Source organism: Equus caballus, chromosome 17 (assembly GCF_041296265.1).
Source record: "Equus caballus isolate H_3958 breed thoroughbred chromosome 17, TB-T2T, whole genome shotgun sequence".
NCBI lineage: Eukaryota > Metazoa > Chordata > Mammalia > Perissodactyla > Equidae > Equus > Equus caballus.
The window spans coordinates 14577211-14591506 of NC_091700.1; the positions used below are offsets into that span (position 1 = coordinate 14577211).

At 37.5% G+C, this 14296-nt stretch overlaps 1 pseudogene; it reads left to right on the forward strand.

Moving 5' to 3' along the window:
- The first annotated feature begins 1188 nt into the window (after positions 1 to 1188).
- LOC138918601 (olfactory receptor 5D13-like) lies at positions 1189 to 2121 on the forward strand (annotated as a pseudogene).
- Positions 2122 to 14296: the final 12175 nt, after the last annotated feature.

Genomic DNA, 14296 nt, shown 5'->3' on the forward strand with positions numbered 1-14296 from the left:
GATTTTCTCAAGATTTAGAAGAAAATGCACCTACCACAATGACATAGGAGACAGTGTTTCAACTAATTGCATAGTTTGTGGCCAATTGAGTAACACTCAATTATAATTCTCTGTATTCTATATCTTCATAGTCAAGGAGGCAGATATAAGACCCAGAATTTGGCAGAATTTAGACTGTGAATTCAGCTTTTAACTTTTTCTTTGTATCCTCTGAGATCTCTTATGTCCTGGAAATATAATGCTATTTTACTAGCATATCCATTGAAATATACTGTCACGTTTGTTAAAAATATCAATATCATATATACATAATTTATATGATCTATTTATAATTTAATAATATATATATATATCAGAGTGGATGACATAAAAACACATTAGCAAATAGTTAATTGAAACTTAATTAACTTTAATTAATAAAATAAATGCTAATCAAAGTGTCAACAAAAGATTCACAAAATTACCCCAGGAGGAATTGTACCATTAATGGAGGTTTTGATGGAGTGCACACGATCATTTCATGTATAAAATTCTGTAATGAATTCCTAAGCATTAGCTGGAAGGCACAAACCAGTTACATTTTAAGATTTATTCCAACTCATAAATTCTATGGGTATTTAATTCTGTGTTATGTCTATGAAAGGTCAAAAATAAAATAATTAATACTAAGATTATTTGGCACTATTGGCAATGTAATTTGATCTCCTGGATCCTTAGCATATTCTTAGAACTGTAAACAGAGTACTCTGTGCTTCTGTTCTGCCTCTCTTGCTTCTCTGCTTTACAATTTCTTTTGGCTCTAAATTTAAATTTCAGTGCTGTATTAATTATACTAACAAGGGCTGAATTTTAAACAATACAATTATTACTATATACTTTCCATACCACTAGTTCTCATAACTTAGAAGGCATCAAAATTGCCTGGAGGACTGATCAAATCACGAATTGTGGGTCCCATCCCAGAGTTGTGGGTTCAGAAGTTCGTGATGTGGATAGAGAATTTGCATCCCTAACAAATTCTCAGGAGCTCCTGCTGCTGCTGGTTTGGGGGCCACACTTTGAGAATCACTGCTCTACATAGCAACTACACACAGACATATGAAGCCTCTTTCTTCTCTCTATTTCTCCCTTCTATTCAGTTTTGCTTTTCAGGCATAACCTTTGGTTCTTTATTTAACAAGAATAGTGATGTTATCTGAAGGAATTGAAAGCATCATACCCACTTTTATTCTCCTGGGTTTTGTAGAATACCCAGAACTCCAGATTTCACTCTTCCTGGTTTTCTTGTCTATCGACACAGTCACTGCAGTGGGGGGTTTGGCTTGAAAATAATCATCAAGATCAACCTCCAAATCCACACAATCATGTACTTTTCCTTCAGTCACTTGCCCTTTGTACACTTCTTTTATTCCACCATAGTAACACATAAATTGTTAGAGAACTTGATTGTGGAAGATAGAACCATCTCTTTCTCTAGTTGCATTCTACAGTTTTGTTTTGCTTGTATATTTAGAGTAATAGAAACTTTCAAGTTGGCAGTGATGACCTATGACCATTCTGTGGCAGTTTGTCCTCCCTTGCTCTACATCACTACTATGTCCCAGAAGCATGTGCTCTGCTGGTGGCTGGGTCTTACTCATGGGGTGTAATGTGTTCCCTGGCAGACACATATTTTCTTCTAGCATTGCTTTCCAGCATATGCTATAGAAATAGCATAATTATTTCTGTCTCCTGCTTTGATATAAGCCACGTGCTGCATTTTATTATTGCCCTATTCAATGAGGTGAGCAGCCTGACAATTATTCTGATGTCTTATATAGTCATTTTTATTACTGTTGTGAGGAACCTTCTGAGAGTGGGGGCCAGAAAACCTTCTCCTCTTGTGCCTCTCACCTGACAGCCATCACCATCTTCCATGGAACCAACATTTCCCTATGTTGTATCCCTACTCCTAAAACTTCTTGGCTTACAGTTAAAGTGGCATCTATGTTTTACATGGTGGTGATTCCCATGCTGAATCCTTTGACCTACAGCCTTAGGGAAAAAGATGTGAAAGACACATTCAGAAAATTAGTTGTCAGAAAATTGCTTTGCCAAAACAATGTAATATTGTTAGATTAAATTTTGTAATTCTAAAAAATTATTTTCTATGCTCAGATTGTTTAACTCTTATAGTGAAGTTGATGATTCCATCTATTTAGTCAATAAGATGTTAGTTAATATATCTATGACAGTATAACATCTTATGATTACGGATTTTTGCATATATTTTTTTTTAAATTTCTCTAAGCCACATGTAAATCAAAATTTTACAAATTAAAATTCTTGGACCACATTTTGCAATTTGTTTTTGAGGAAAATTACCCCTGAGCTAAATTCTTCTACCAGTCCTCCTCATTTTGCTGAGGAGGACTGGTGCTGAGCTAACATCCATGCCCATCTTCCTCTGATTTATATGTGGGACACCTGCCACAGCATGCTTGACAAGCAGTGCCATGTCCACACCCAGGAAATGACCCAGCAAACCAGGGGCCACTGAAGCAGAACAGGTAAACTTAACAGCTGTGCCACTGGGCTGGCCCCCATATTTTCTAACATATGTAAATTATTTTTAAATACTTTGTCATTTGGTGTAATTTTTTATGTGTGTTTCCAAAGTAAAACTAATTCTCAGCTTAACAAATACGTGCAGATCAAGAACGGTTCCTTATAATAGTAATTAGGAAGCTCATATTCCAGAGCTGGATGTAACAAAATGCTTAAGCTTACTATACCTTGTACAGCAATGAATATTATGCTCTTTATTGTATTGAATGGCAGAAGTTGTCTTTTACTCATGAAAATTCTAGCCAATTGACAAGCAAACAAAATTGAATAAAGTATTGTTCTGCTTTCTCTAAAATTATATCGTATTTTATTCAAAAAAATTTGTATAATAAAGGCAGTAGGACAGTAATAAAGACCAGAAGTGAGCTCAAGCATATCTTGTCATTTGAATTTGAACAAATGTGTCATTATAATTCAATGAAGAAAGGATGATTTTCAACAAATAATTGTAAGATAACTGAATATACATATGGGTAAGTGAGCCTTAACTTTTATAACTTTTATTTTACACCATACACATCTATTACCTCAAATTAAATGAAATGGATCATAGATCTAAACATAAAAATTAAAACCTCAGGAGTGATGCTAGCGTCATGGCAGAGTGAACTTGCTTGGGATCCTCTCCCCTAGAACATACAATGAAAAGGGACACTGATATTCCAACAGAGGACATTTTAACACGACACAAAAACATTGGAGAGACCCACACAGCCATACAATGGAGGGTGGAGAGGTTGGAGTCCCCTCAGAAGAGCTGGACCAGGGTAAGAGAAAACTTTGCTCCCTCACCTAATACACTGTGATCCACAACGTCAGGAGGCTCTTAGAGGGAAGAAAGGGGAGAGGGGACGCTCATTTGTGGGAACCTCATGGACCCCCAAGGTCTGGCAGCCTACCTAGAAGACCTCTAGTGGGGCAAGAGCTTTCACAACAGTGGGCTCATCAAGCACACACCCCAGGAAAGCAGATAGCAGGAGCGAGAAACCCAAGAAAGCATGCAAGAGAAAGCACCCTTTCCCCTCACCCGCCCTGTGCCCACTCCACTGCCTGGGATCTTGGCGGAAGGCAGAGGGCTCAGGATATCTGGCTCTTGACATCCACCAGTGGTGATAGGTGGTAACCGCAACCACATAATATCAAGTTGCCTAAGATACGACCTGCCTCATCTAGCAATATCAAATAGTATGTCAAATCACCAGACCAGAGAGAATATGACAAGTACCCAGAATTTGGTCCTGAGGACACAGAAATATGTAACCTAAATGACAATGAATTCAAAATATCTATCACCAAAAAACTCAAAGAAGTAAAAGAGGCTGTAGAGAAACAATTCAACGAGTCAGGAGCTACATCACAAAAGAGATGGAAACTATAAAGAAGAACCAATCAGAAATATTAGAGATGAAAGACATGATGGAAGAGATAAAACAAAATATGGATTCCCTTAATGCTCAAGTGGACATCATAGAGGAGTGTATCAGCATAATCAAAGACAGACATGTTGAAATGTTCCACACAGAGGAGGAGAGAGAGCTAAGACTAATAAGAAATGAAGAAAGTCTCTGAGAAATATCAAGCTTAATTAGGAAATGCAACATAAGAATCATAGGTATTCCAGAAGAAGTGAAGAATGGAGCAGAAAGTCTGTTCAAAAATATAATAACAGCCAACTTCACAAACTTGGAGAAGGAGGTGGAAGTATGTGTGGAAGAGTCTTCCAGATATCCTAGATATGCCATGTAAAAAGACCTACTGCAAGGCATATAATAGTAAAACTGGCAAAAATGAATGACAAAGAAAGAATACTAAGGGGATCAAGGCAGAAGAAAATAACCTATAAAGGAACCCCTATCAGGATTTCAGTGGATTTCTCTACAGAAACCTTACAAGCTGGGAAAGAATGGAATGACATATTCAAATATTTGAAAGACAAAAATTTTCAGCCAAGAATACTCTATCTAGCAAAGATATCCTTCAGATATGATGGAGAAACAAAAACTTTCCCATACAAACAAAAGCTAAGGGAGTTCATAGCCACAAGACCCCCACCCCCACAAGAAATATTCAAGAAAGCCCTCATCCCTGAAAAAAAGGGAGAAAGTTGTTACAAATCACACAGTAAGGAGATGAAAAGGTACACAAAATCAGAATAGGATAGGAAATATTCAAGTATATCATTAAAGATAAAGGAAAGGAAAACACCAAAAACAATGATAATCTCGTCACGCGAACCACAAACTCACAACACAAAATGCAATAACATGAAAGATAAACAACTTAGGAGGGGAGGAGGAAAGGGACCAAATTGGTTTAGACTAAGGAATTAAGAGGCCATCAAAAAATGGACTATCTTATACATGAGATTCTGAATACAAACCTCATGTGAACCACTAAACAAAAAAGCAGAACAGAGACAAAATAATAAATAAGGAGAAAGAAGGGAAACATATCATAAAAAACTACATAATTCAGTGGTAGACCAAAACACACAGGATGAGAAACAAAGGGAATGCAGGAGAATCAGAAAATGAGTGAAAATATGACAGGATTAAGCCCTGGTATACTGATAATCACCCTAGACGTAAATGGATTGACTTCTGTAATAAAAAGACACCGAGTGGCAAGATGGATTAAAGAACAAGACCCAACAATGCGCTACCTCTAGGAAACACATCTCAGCTCCAATGAAAAACACAGGGTCAGCATGAAGGCATGGAAGATGATACTCCAAGCTAATGGCAAACAAAAGAAAGCAGGTGTCGCAATACTTATATCAGACAAAGTAGACTTCAAGATAAGACAAGCAAAGAGTGACAAAGAGGGGCAGTATATAATGATCAAAGTGACACTCCATCGAGAAAAAAAATAACACTTACAAATATCTATGTACCCAACACAGGAACACCAAAGTTCATAAAGCAACTATTAACAAATCTAAGAGAAGATATTAATAATAACACAATATTAGTACTGGACCTCAACACTCCACTCACATCAATGGATAGGTCATCCAGATTTAAAATCAACAAGGAAACAGTGAAATTAAATGAAAAGCCAAACCATTTGGACTTAATAGTCATATATACAATACTCTATCCAATAACAGCAGAATACATATTCTTCACAAATGTCATGGAACGTTCTCAAAGATATACCATATCCTGGGAAGCTGGGCAAGCATCAATAAATTTAAGAAAATGGAAATAATAACAAGCACCTTTCCAATCACAATGCTATAAAGCTAGAAATTAATTACAAGAAAAAAGCTGAGAAAGGGAAGATGTGGAGGGTAAATAACATGCTATTGAACAAGCAATGAATCATTGAAGGAATTAGAAGAGAAACTGAAAAATATCTGGAGACAAATGAAAATGATAACATACAATACCAACTCATTTGGGATGCAGCAAAAGCTGTATTAAGAGGGAAATTCATCGCAGTACAGGCATGCCTTAACAAACGAGAAAACCCAAAATAAGTAATCTGAAATTACACCTAACTGAATTAGAAAAAGAAGAAAAAACAAAGTGCAAAGTCAATAGGAGAGAAATAATAAAAATCAGAGCATAAATAAGTGCTATTGAAACAAAAAAGGTAGTAGAAAGGATCAATGAAACAAAGAGCTTTGCATAAGATTCTTAATTATCATTAAGAATACAAACAAAATTGACAACCCCCTAGCCAGACTTACACAGAGAAAAAATAGAGTAATCTCAGATAAACAAAATTAGAAATGAAAGAGGAGAAATAATGGACACTACAGAAATACAATGGATTACAAGAGAATATTAAGAAAAACTGTATGCTAACAAAACAGATAATCTAGAGGAAATGGAAAAATTCTTAGACTCTTACAACTTCCCAAAGCTGAATCATGAAGAAAGAGATAATCTGAATAGATCAATAACAAGGAAAGAGATAAAACAATAATCAAAAGCATCCCAAAGAACCAGATGACTGGATCCCAGGACCAGATGACTTTCCTGGGGAATTCTAGCAAACTTTTAGAGAAGATTTAATACCTATTCTACTCAAGCTATTCCAAAACATTAGGGAAGATGAAACAGTTCCTAACACATTCTATGAGGCTGACACCACTCTGATACCAAAGCCTGACAAGGACAAGACAAAAAAAGGAAAACTAAAGGCCAACATTGTTGATGAACATACATGCAAAAGTCCTCAACAAAATGTTGGCAACCTGAATTCAGCAATACATCAAAATAATCATACATCACGATCAAGTGGGATGTATACCAGGGGCACAGGGATGGTTCAACATCTGTAAATCAGTCATTGTAGTACACTACATCAAAAATTGAGGAATAAAAACCACATGATCATCTCAATAGATGTAGAGAAAGCATTTGACAAGATCCTACAACCACTTTTGATAAAACTCTTAACAAAATGGAGATAGAAGGAAATTACCTCAACACAATAAAGGTCATATATGACAAACCCACAGCCAACATCATACTCAATGGGCAAAACCTGAACACTATCCCTCTGAGAACAGGAACAAGATAAAGATGCCCACTCTTGCCACTCTTATTAGGTATAGCACTGGAGGTTTTGCCCAGAGCAATTAAGCAAGAGAAAGGAGAAAAAGGAATCCAAATAGGGAGTGAAGATGTGAAACACCTGCTGTTTGCAGACAGCATGATCTTATATATAGAAAACCCTAAAGAATCCATTGGAAAACTATTAGAAATAACAACTACAGTAAAATTTCAGGGTACAAAATCAACTGACAAAAATCAGTTGCTCTTCTATACTCTAATAATGAACTTATAGAAAGAGAACTCAATAATACAATTCCATTTACAATTGCAACAAAAGAGTAAAGTGTCTAGGAATAAATTTAACCAAGGTGGTGCAGGACTTATACAATGAAAACTATAAGACATTACTGAAAGAAATTGATAATGGCATAAAGAGATGGAAAGGGATTCCTTGCACATGGTTTGGAAGAATAAACATAGTTAAAATGTCCATACTACCAAAAGCAATCTACAAATTCAATGTAATCCCAATCAGAATCCTAATGACATTCTTCATGGAAATAGAAGAAAGAATTCTAAAATTCATAAGGGGAAACCAAAGACTCCAACTTGCTAAAGCAATCCTGAGAAAAAAGAGCAAAACTGGAGGCATCACAATCCCTGACTCTAAAGGGTACTACAAAGCCATAGTGATCCAAACGGCATGGTGCAGGTACAAAAACAGGCACACAAATCGAGGGAGCAGAACTGAAAGCCCGGTAATAAAACCACACATGTATGGACAGCTAATCTTCAACAAAGGTGCCAGGAGCATACAATGGAGAAAAGACAGTCTCTTCAATAAATGGTGTTGGGAAAACTGGACAGCCAGATGGAAAAGAATGAAGGTAGACCATTATCTCATGCCATAGACAAAAACAAACTCAAAATTGACCAAAGACTTGAATATAAGTCCCGAAACCATAAAACTCCTGAAAGATAATATAGGTAATACATTCTTGGACATCAAACTTAAAAGGATCTTTTGAATATCATGTCTTCTCAGCCGAGGCAAACAAAACAAAATAAACAAGTGGGAGTTCATCAGACTAAGAGCTTCTGCAAGGCAAAAGAAACTAGGATCAAAATAAAATACAACCCACCACTTGGGAGGAAATATTTGCAAATCATATATCTGACAAGGGGTTAATCTCCATAATAAATAAGGAACTCACACAACTGAACAACATAAAAACAGCCCGATCAAAAAGTGGGCAGAGGATACGAACAGACATTTTTCTGCAGAAGATATACAAATGGCCAATAAACACATGAAAAGATGTTCAACATCAGTAATCATCAGGGAAATGCAAATCAAATTACACTAAGATACCACCTTACGCATGTTAAAATCACTATAATCACTAAGACCAAAAGTAACAAGTGGTGGAGAGGTTGTGGAGAAAATGGAACCTGCCGGGGTCCCACCCCGGCTGAGTCCAGGTTCCTGAGGGATGGACGGCGTCGGCGCAATGAGGGGAAAATAAAGAGGATGTGAGACTTGGGTTGGTGTTAGCAAGTCCAAGTTTACTGTGCACAAGTGTCGTTTATATGTTTTCAGGATTAATACAGAAATAGCTCTACAAATATTCTCAGAGAGATAAGGAAGTAAAAAATGAGCACAAGAATATTTATTAACATTCTATTCTATAGAGCATAAGGTTAATGGTAGTCTTCTTCGCAATTAACTAGTGTTTGTTGTCTCTAAGCTAAAAGAGATAGGTACCTAGACATCTGTTGTAATTCATGGTAAAGTTAAATCAAAGAGAGAAGGTCCAGGCCTCCAGACAGGACAGCAGTCCGTCTGGTTACATCCTGGGGGAGCCATCCCTGCCTCCCTCAATCATTTATGCCATTAGTGTAGATGGTTAATGGGAACAAAAGGCGACTCCAGGGTATCTTATTCCAAGGGCTATCTGCATTCTCAGCGGGAAGTTAAACATCTTTACGTTTTTGTGCCCTTTAGGGGGTGAAAGCATTCCTTTGTCTTTTAGATTGTAGAGCTAACAGTCCCTTAAGCACACTGCCAGAGAAAGTATCATTTTGTTAGTAAAGTAAAGGGCTGAAAAGCTAAGCTAAACTATATATCTTCAAGAATGAAAAACAGAAATAAGTATAGACATAACCTTGATAGAAAGCATGCATATAATTCAGAAAATATCAGGGGTGTCGGCAGGCCATCCTTCACCGAGGGGCATCTCTGCACCCCTCGGCCCTTCTACTCATCAATTATTTATTATTTATTGCTTTTAGGAGAAAATCTCTATAACATTTTAACAGAAAGCAGAAGGTCAAGAATAATATGTAGATACTTCTTGATCATCCAATTAACCAGCCAACTTAGAAGGACAATGCATATATATATTTAAATAAAGAACTGGAGGGAGAAGGAAACATTAACCAGATGGAGGCTGTAAACCTAATTCGACATCTTATCTGGGCAGGATTCCTCTCTGCTTGTCTCAAAAGGGACTGTGTGCTTCTCCATTAATTAACTGAAAAATATCTTAAAAGTTACTGGCAGGTGGTCACATTCTCTTACTATATTTAATTCTCCCGGGAGGTAGTGCCTCCCAAGCAGCCACCCAAAGGAGTGAAAACTAGAAGTTAAGAAAGGAAAAGGAATGAAGGTCAATTAGAAGCAGCACAGGTTTCAGAACTATGTGAGGGGCCGGCCGGTTATTGTTCACCAAGGGGCGACCCTGCACCCCTTGGCGTTAATCTGCTGGACCCTGTCAAACAGCTGATCAAATGATGTAGCCACGGCTCCAGGCAGGAACCCTCATACAATGCCAGTGGGAATGCAAACTGGTGCAGCCACTGTGGAAAACACTATAGAGATTCCTCAAAAAACTAAAAATAGAACTACCATATAACCCAGCTAACCCACTACTGGGCATCTACCCAAACAACTTGAAATCAATGACCCAAAGTAACATATGCACCACTATACTTGTTGCAGCATTATTCACAATAGCCAAGACATGGAAACAACCCAAGTGCCCATCAAACCATCGAATGATGATTGGATAAAGAAAAATATATATACAGTGGGATACTGCTCAGCCATAAAACAAGACAAGGTCTTCCCATTTGCAACAACATGGCAGGACCTGGGGGCAATTATGCTAAGGGAAACAAGCCAGACTGAGAAAGACAAATGCCAGATGATTTCACTCATATGTGGAATATAGACAAACACATGGACAAAGACAACAGTTCAGTGGTTACCAGGGGAAAGGAGATGGTGGGTGGGCACAGGAAGTAAAAGGAAGCACTTATGTGCTGATAGTCAAGAAATAATGTACACTGAAATTTCACATTGATATAAACTATTATGAACTCAATAAAAAAATTAAAACTACAAAATTTTAGTATAAAATGCTGAAAAATATTCAGAAATTTGAGGCAGATATTTTGTTAGATAAAACACAGAAGGGATAGATCATCAAAAAATTGATAAAAGGAACTTCATCAACTTAAAGAACTTCTGGTAAAAATTGTCAAATGGTGAAAGACATCAAGAAGAAAATGAAAATGTTAAGCCACAGACTATGACTAAATATTTTCAGACATATATTTGACAAAGATTTTGTATATAGATCATTTAAAGAACTCTTTGTACTCAAAACAAGAAGACAAACCATTTAAAGAATTGATAAAATATTTGAGCAGTTACTTGACAAAACAAAGCATATAAATCATCTATAAACTCATGAAAATATACTAAACATTATTAGTCATCACTGAAATTTTCATTAAAACCACTCTCAGATACTACTGCACACCAATTAGATTGGCTGAAATTAATATGACTGAAATGCCAAGTATTCGTGAAAACTTGAGGCCAGCGGAATGCTCAGACATTTCAGCTGGGAGTAATAGGTATATGAAGTCACACAAACACTTCTCATATGACTCAACAATACCTTTCCTAGGTCTTCACCCACGAGAAAGGAGATCCAATATTTTAAATTAGGAGAAAATTGTTCTCTCTGGTATATGCCATGATACAGGGAGGGGAAAGGTAGGGAGAGTGATGTGTGTTGCTATTTTTGTCCTTTTATGAACTTTTTTGACTTTGTTCTTTTAAAAAGTGACTTTCCTAGAAGAGGTGGGTTTTCCATGAAGTGCTGTTTCTACAGAGTTATCCAGGGTAAACAGGAGATGGCAGAAAAGATTCAGAAAGATCTTGTCACTTTAAAGTAAAGAAATATGTGTGTGTGTGTGTGTGTGTGTGTGCGTGTATAATAGTACAATATACATATACTTGTTAAGGTGTGTAAATCTTCTTCTGCACTGGCCTTTGATGACCTTCTCATAATATCTATGTTATCAAGCCCTTGAGAATTGTACTGATGAGGTATAATTGTCTTCTCATGTAATTGTCATTTTGACATTCAAGATGTGAGTGTAGTTTGTTCACAAAGAAATGACTTTCAAATTTCTATTAATTCTGAGAAAAGATAGGCCCTGCATATATGTCAATGTCTGCTCAGGACAAGAAAACAATTATTTTGGTTTTTCCAGAGAGGGAAATTAGATTAGTGACGTGGCATAAACGTACTAGAAGGATTGTTGGTATAAAAGGGAGAAGAGAGGTCTTCCAGAGAGGAATAAAGAAGCTATTAAAATCAGCAGGCTACAGGGAAAAGTTTCCTTGACTCAGGCACTCTGTGGGCATCCCTGTCCCTGAGTGTGGCTTGGGTTTTGACTGAGACCTGGCAGGGCTGATCTCCCTCAGATTTGAAAAGCTGATAAAGGTTGAGCTCTACCCTCTGAAGTTTGTGTTTAGTTCTTTCTCCTGCTGCCCAATGCAGCTTAACAGCAGACAGTGAGAGGGAGACAGTCAAGTTTTTGTGGAAGGCCTTAATTTTCTAGTCAGAATTTTTCTCCTAAACACTATGACATTTCTGTAGGGTATTTCAATCTGCCTCTCTGGTTCAGATCCCCAACCTCCCACACAACCCAGAAAAATAATTAATGCCCTCTGGTGAAAATACGTCTTGAGTTTTGGGTTTCTTTAGTTTTCAATTCATCATTAAATTCTTGGGGGTCCACAAAGGACTGCTGGATTCCTTCTGTTCTCTGCAAGTGCCAAACCTAAAAATTAGTCTGTTTCCAGAATCAGAAAATGTGTTCAGTGAGGGAAACAGCTGATGACTGCCAGCTCACCAAAGAAGGTCTTTTCTCTCCCCGATACTTTAATTATCTAGTCCTGATTACTTCTATTTATCTCTTTAAAAATAGATTTGGAATTCACCTTTTTAAAAATGTTATTTCAGGTGAATTGTTGTCTTCAGTGATGCACTCTTCCTATCTGAAGTGAAAGACCATGAACTGACCCTTCGATGAATGATGGAAGATAGAAGACAATGAGGGACATTGGTAAATTGGAAAAGAAAATAACTGTAGAGCTCTGATCTTACTCCTAAGAAATCTTCTTTAAAGATATAGGTGGAGGAAAGCCTTCTCATACCAAAAAAGCTAAGGAAATGTCTTCAGTGAACTTACAGTATGAGAAACCATAAAGAGGCCTTCAGGCAGAAGAAAACCAGATAGTTCTTGGAGAATGACTGTAGAGTTTGGAAAACTCAATCAAATAGCCCTTGAGCAGATGAATATGGCTTAAGGCATATAGCATGCAATCATTGATTTGGCAGACGTATTACTTTCCCTTTTAATTTTAAAAGGAAGTCAGGGACAATTCACATTCTCAGGGGATGGATAAAATTATTTATGTAATGATTTGATTAAGGCCATTTTAACCCTGTAGCCCTCTGTCATTACATAGTTTGAAGAAATATCTATCACCTGAACATCCCACAGAACAGTACACCAACCCGTTACACTGATAGCACCATACTAGCCACACAGTATAAACAAGAGGTGGGTCTTATGCTGAAAGCAGTAGAGAGACACAAAGGGAAGAAGAGATTCAGGGACCTGCCAGTTCAGTGATGTGTTCAGGGGTGAAAAAATCCATTCCAGAGTATCCTGTCCAAAATAAAAGACAAATTATTGCAGCTTGTGTCCCCTACCAGAAGAGAGAAAGCACATCTTTTAGAGGACCTCTTTCAAGATTTTAGAGGAAAGACATTCCACACCCAGAAACAGTGCTCTGACTCATATACAAGATGTGATGCACAACCCTTAAGGTAATTTATTATCACTTCCGGATGTATATACCTTTGTGTGATCTTCTCTCATTGTGTGTAGGGGAGACATGTGACTTGCTTCTAACCAGTAGGATGAGGCAAAGGTAATGGGATGCCATTTTCTTGATTAGGTTATGCTATATAGCAGGGTGAACAATTATGCATGTGTAATTAAGGTCTAATATTTCTTAATATTGAGTTAATTGAATGAGAGTTTATCCTGAGTGACATTTTTTTAAATCATTTGAAGCTCTTAAATCAAAGACTGGGCCCTCCCTGAAGTTAGAAAGACTCTTTTCACCGTTGGCTTTGAAGAAGTAAGATGCTGCATTTTGAGAGAGCCTACAGAGAGGCCCATGTAACAAGGAACTGCCGGTGGCTTCTAGGATCTGAAAGTAGCTGCTGATCATTGGCCAGAAAGAAAATGGGTACATTAGTCCTATGTCTGCAAGCAGATGAATTCTGCCAACAACTTGAAGAGCTTGGAAGGGGATGTTTCCCCGCCTGAGCCTCTTATGAAACCACAGCTCTCACTGGCACATGAATTGCAGCCTGATGGCAACTTTGAGAGTCTAGAAAACCCAGCCAAGTGGTGCCTGGACTGCTGCCCTGTAGAAACTGTGTAATAAAAATGTGTATTAGTTTAAACCACTGGGTCGGTCATAATTTGCTGTGCAGCATAGAAAACTCATACACCAGGTGACACAGAAAGTTCTTAGTTTTGAGTGACTCTGTGGCAGAAATTGTCTCCAGAGCTGGTCCAGAGTGCAGAGGTGTCAGTGGTGGGGAGCAGATGCCATGTGGAAATCATGCCATTCCCAGTGGGAGAATACCGATGCAGATCCCTAGGATTCTGGCTCAAGGTCATGTCATCTACAATGAATAATTCTATTCCAGGTAATAAATAGCTTCTGTTGTGTTAGGGGCTGCTGGTAGCATGTGGCAAGGGTTAGCCAGGTTGTCAGGGGCCCAGCAAAACATAAG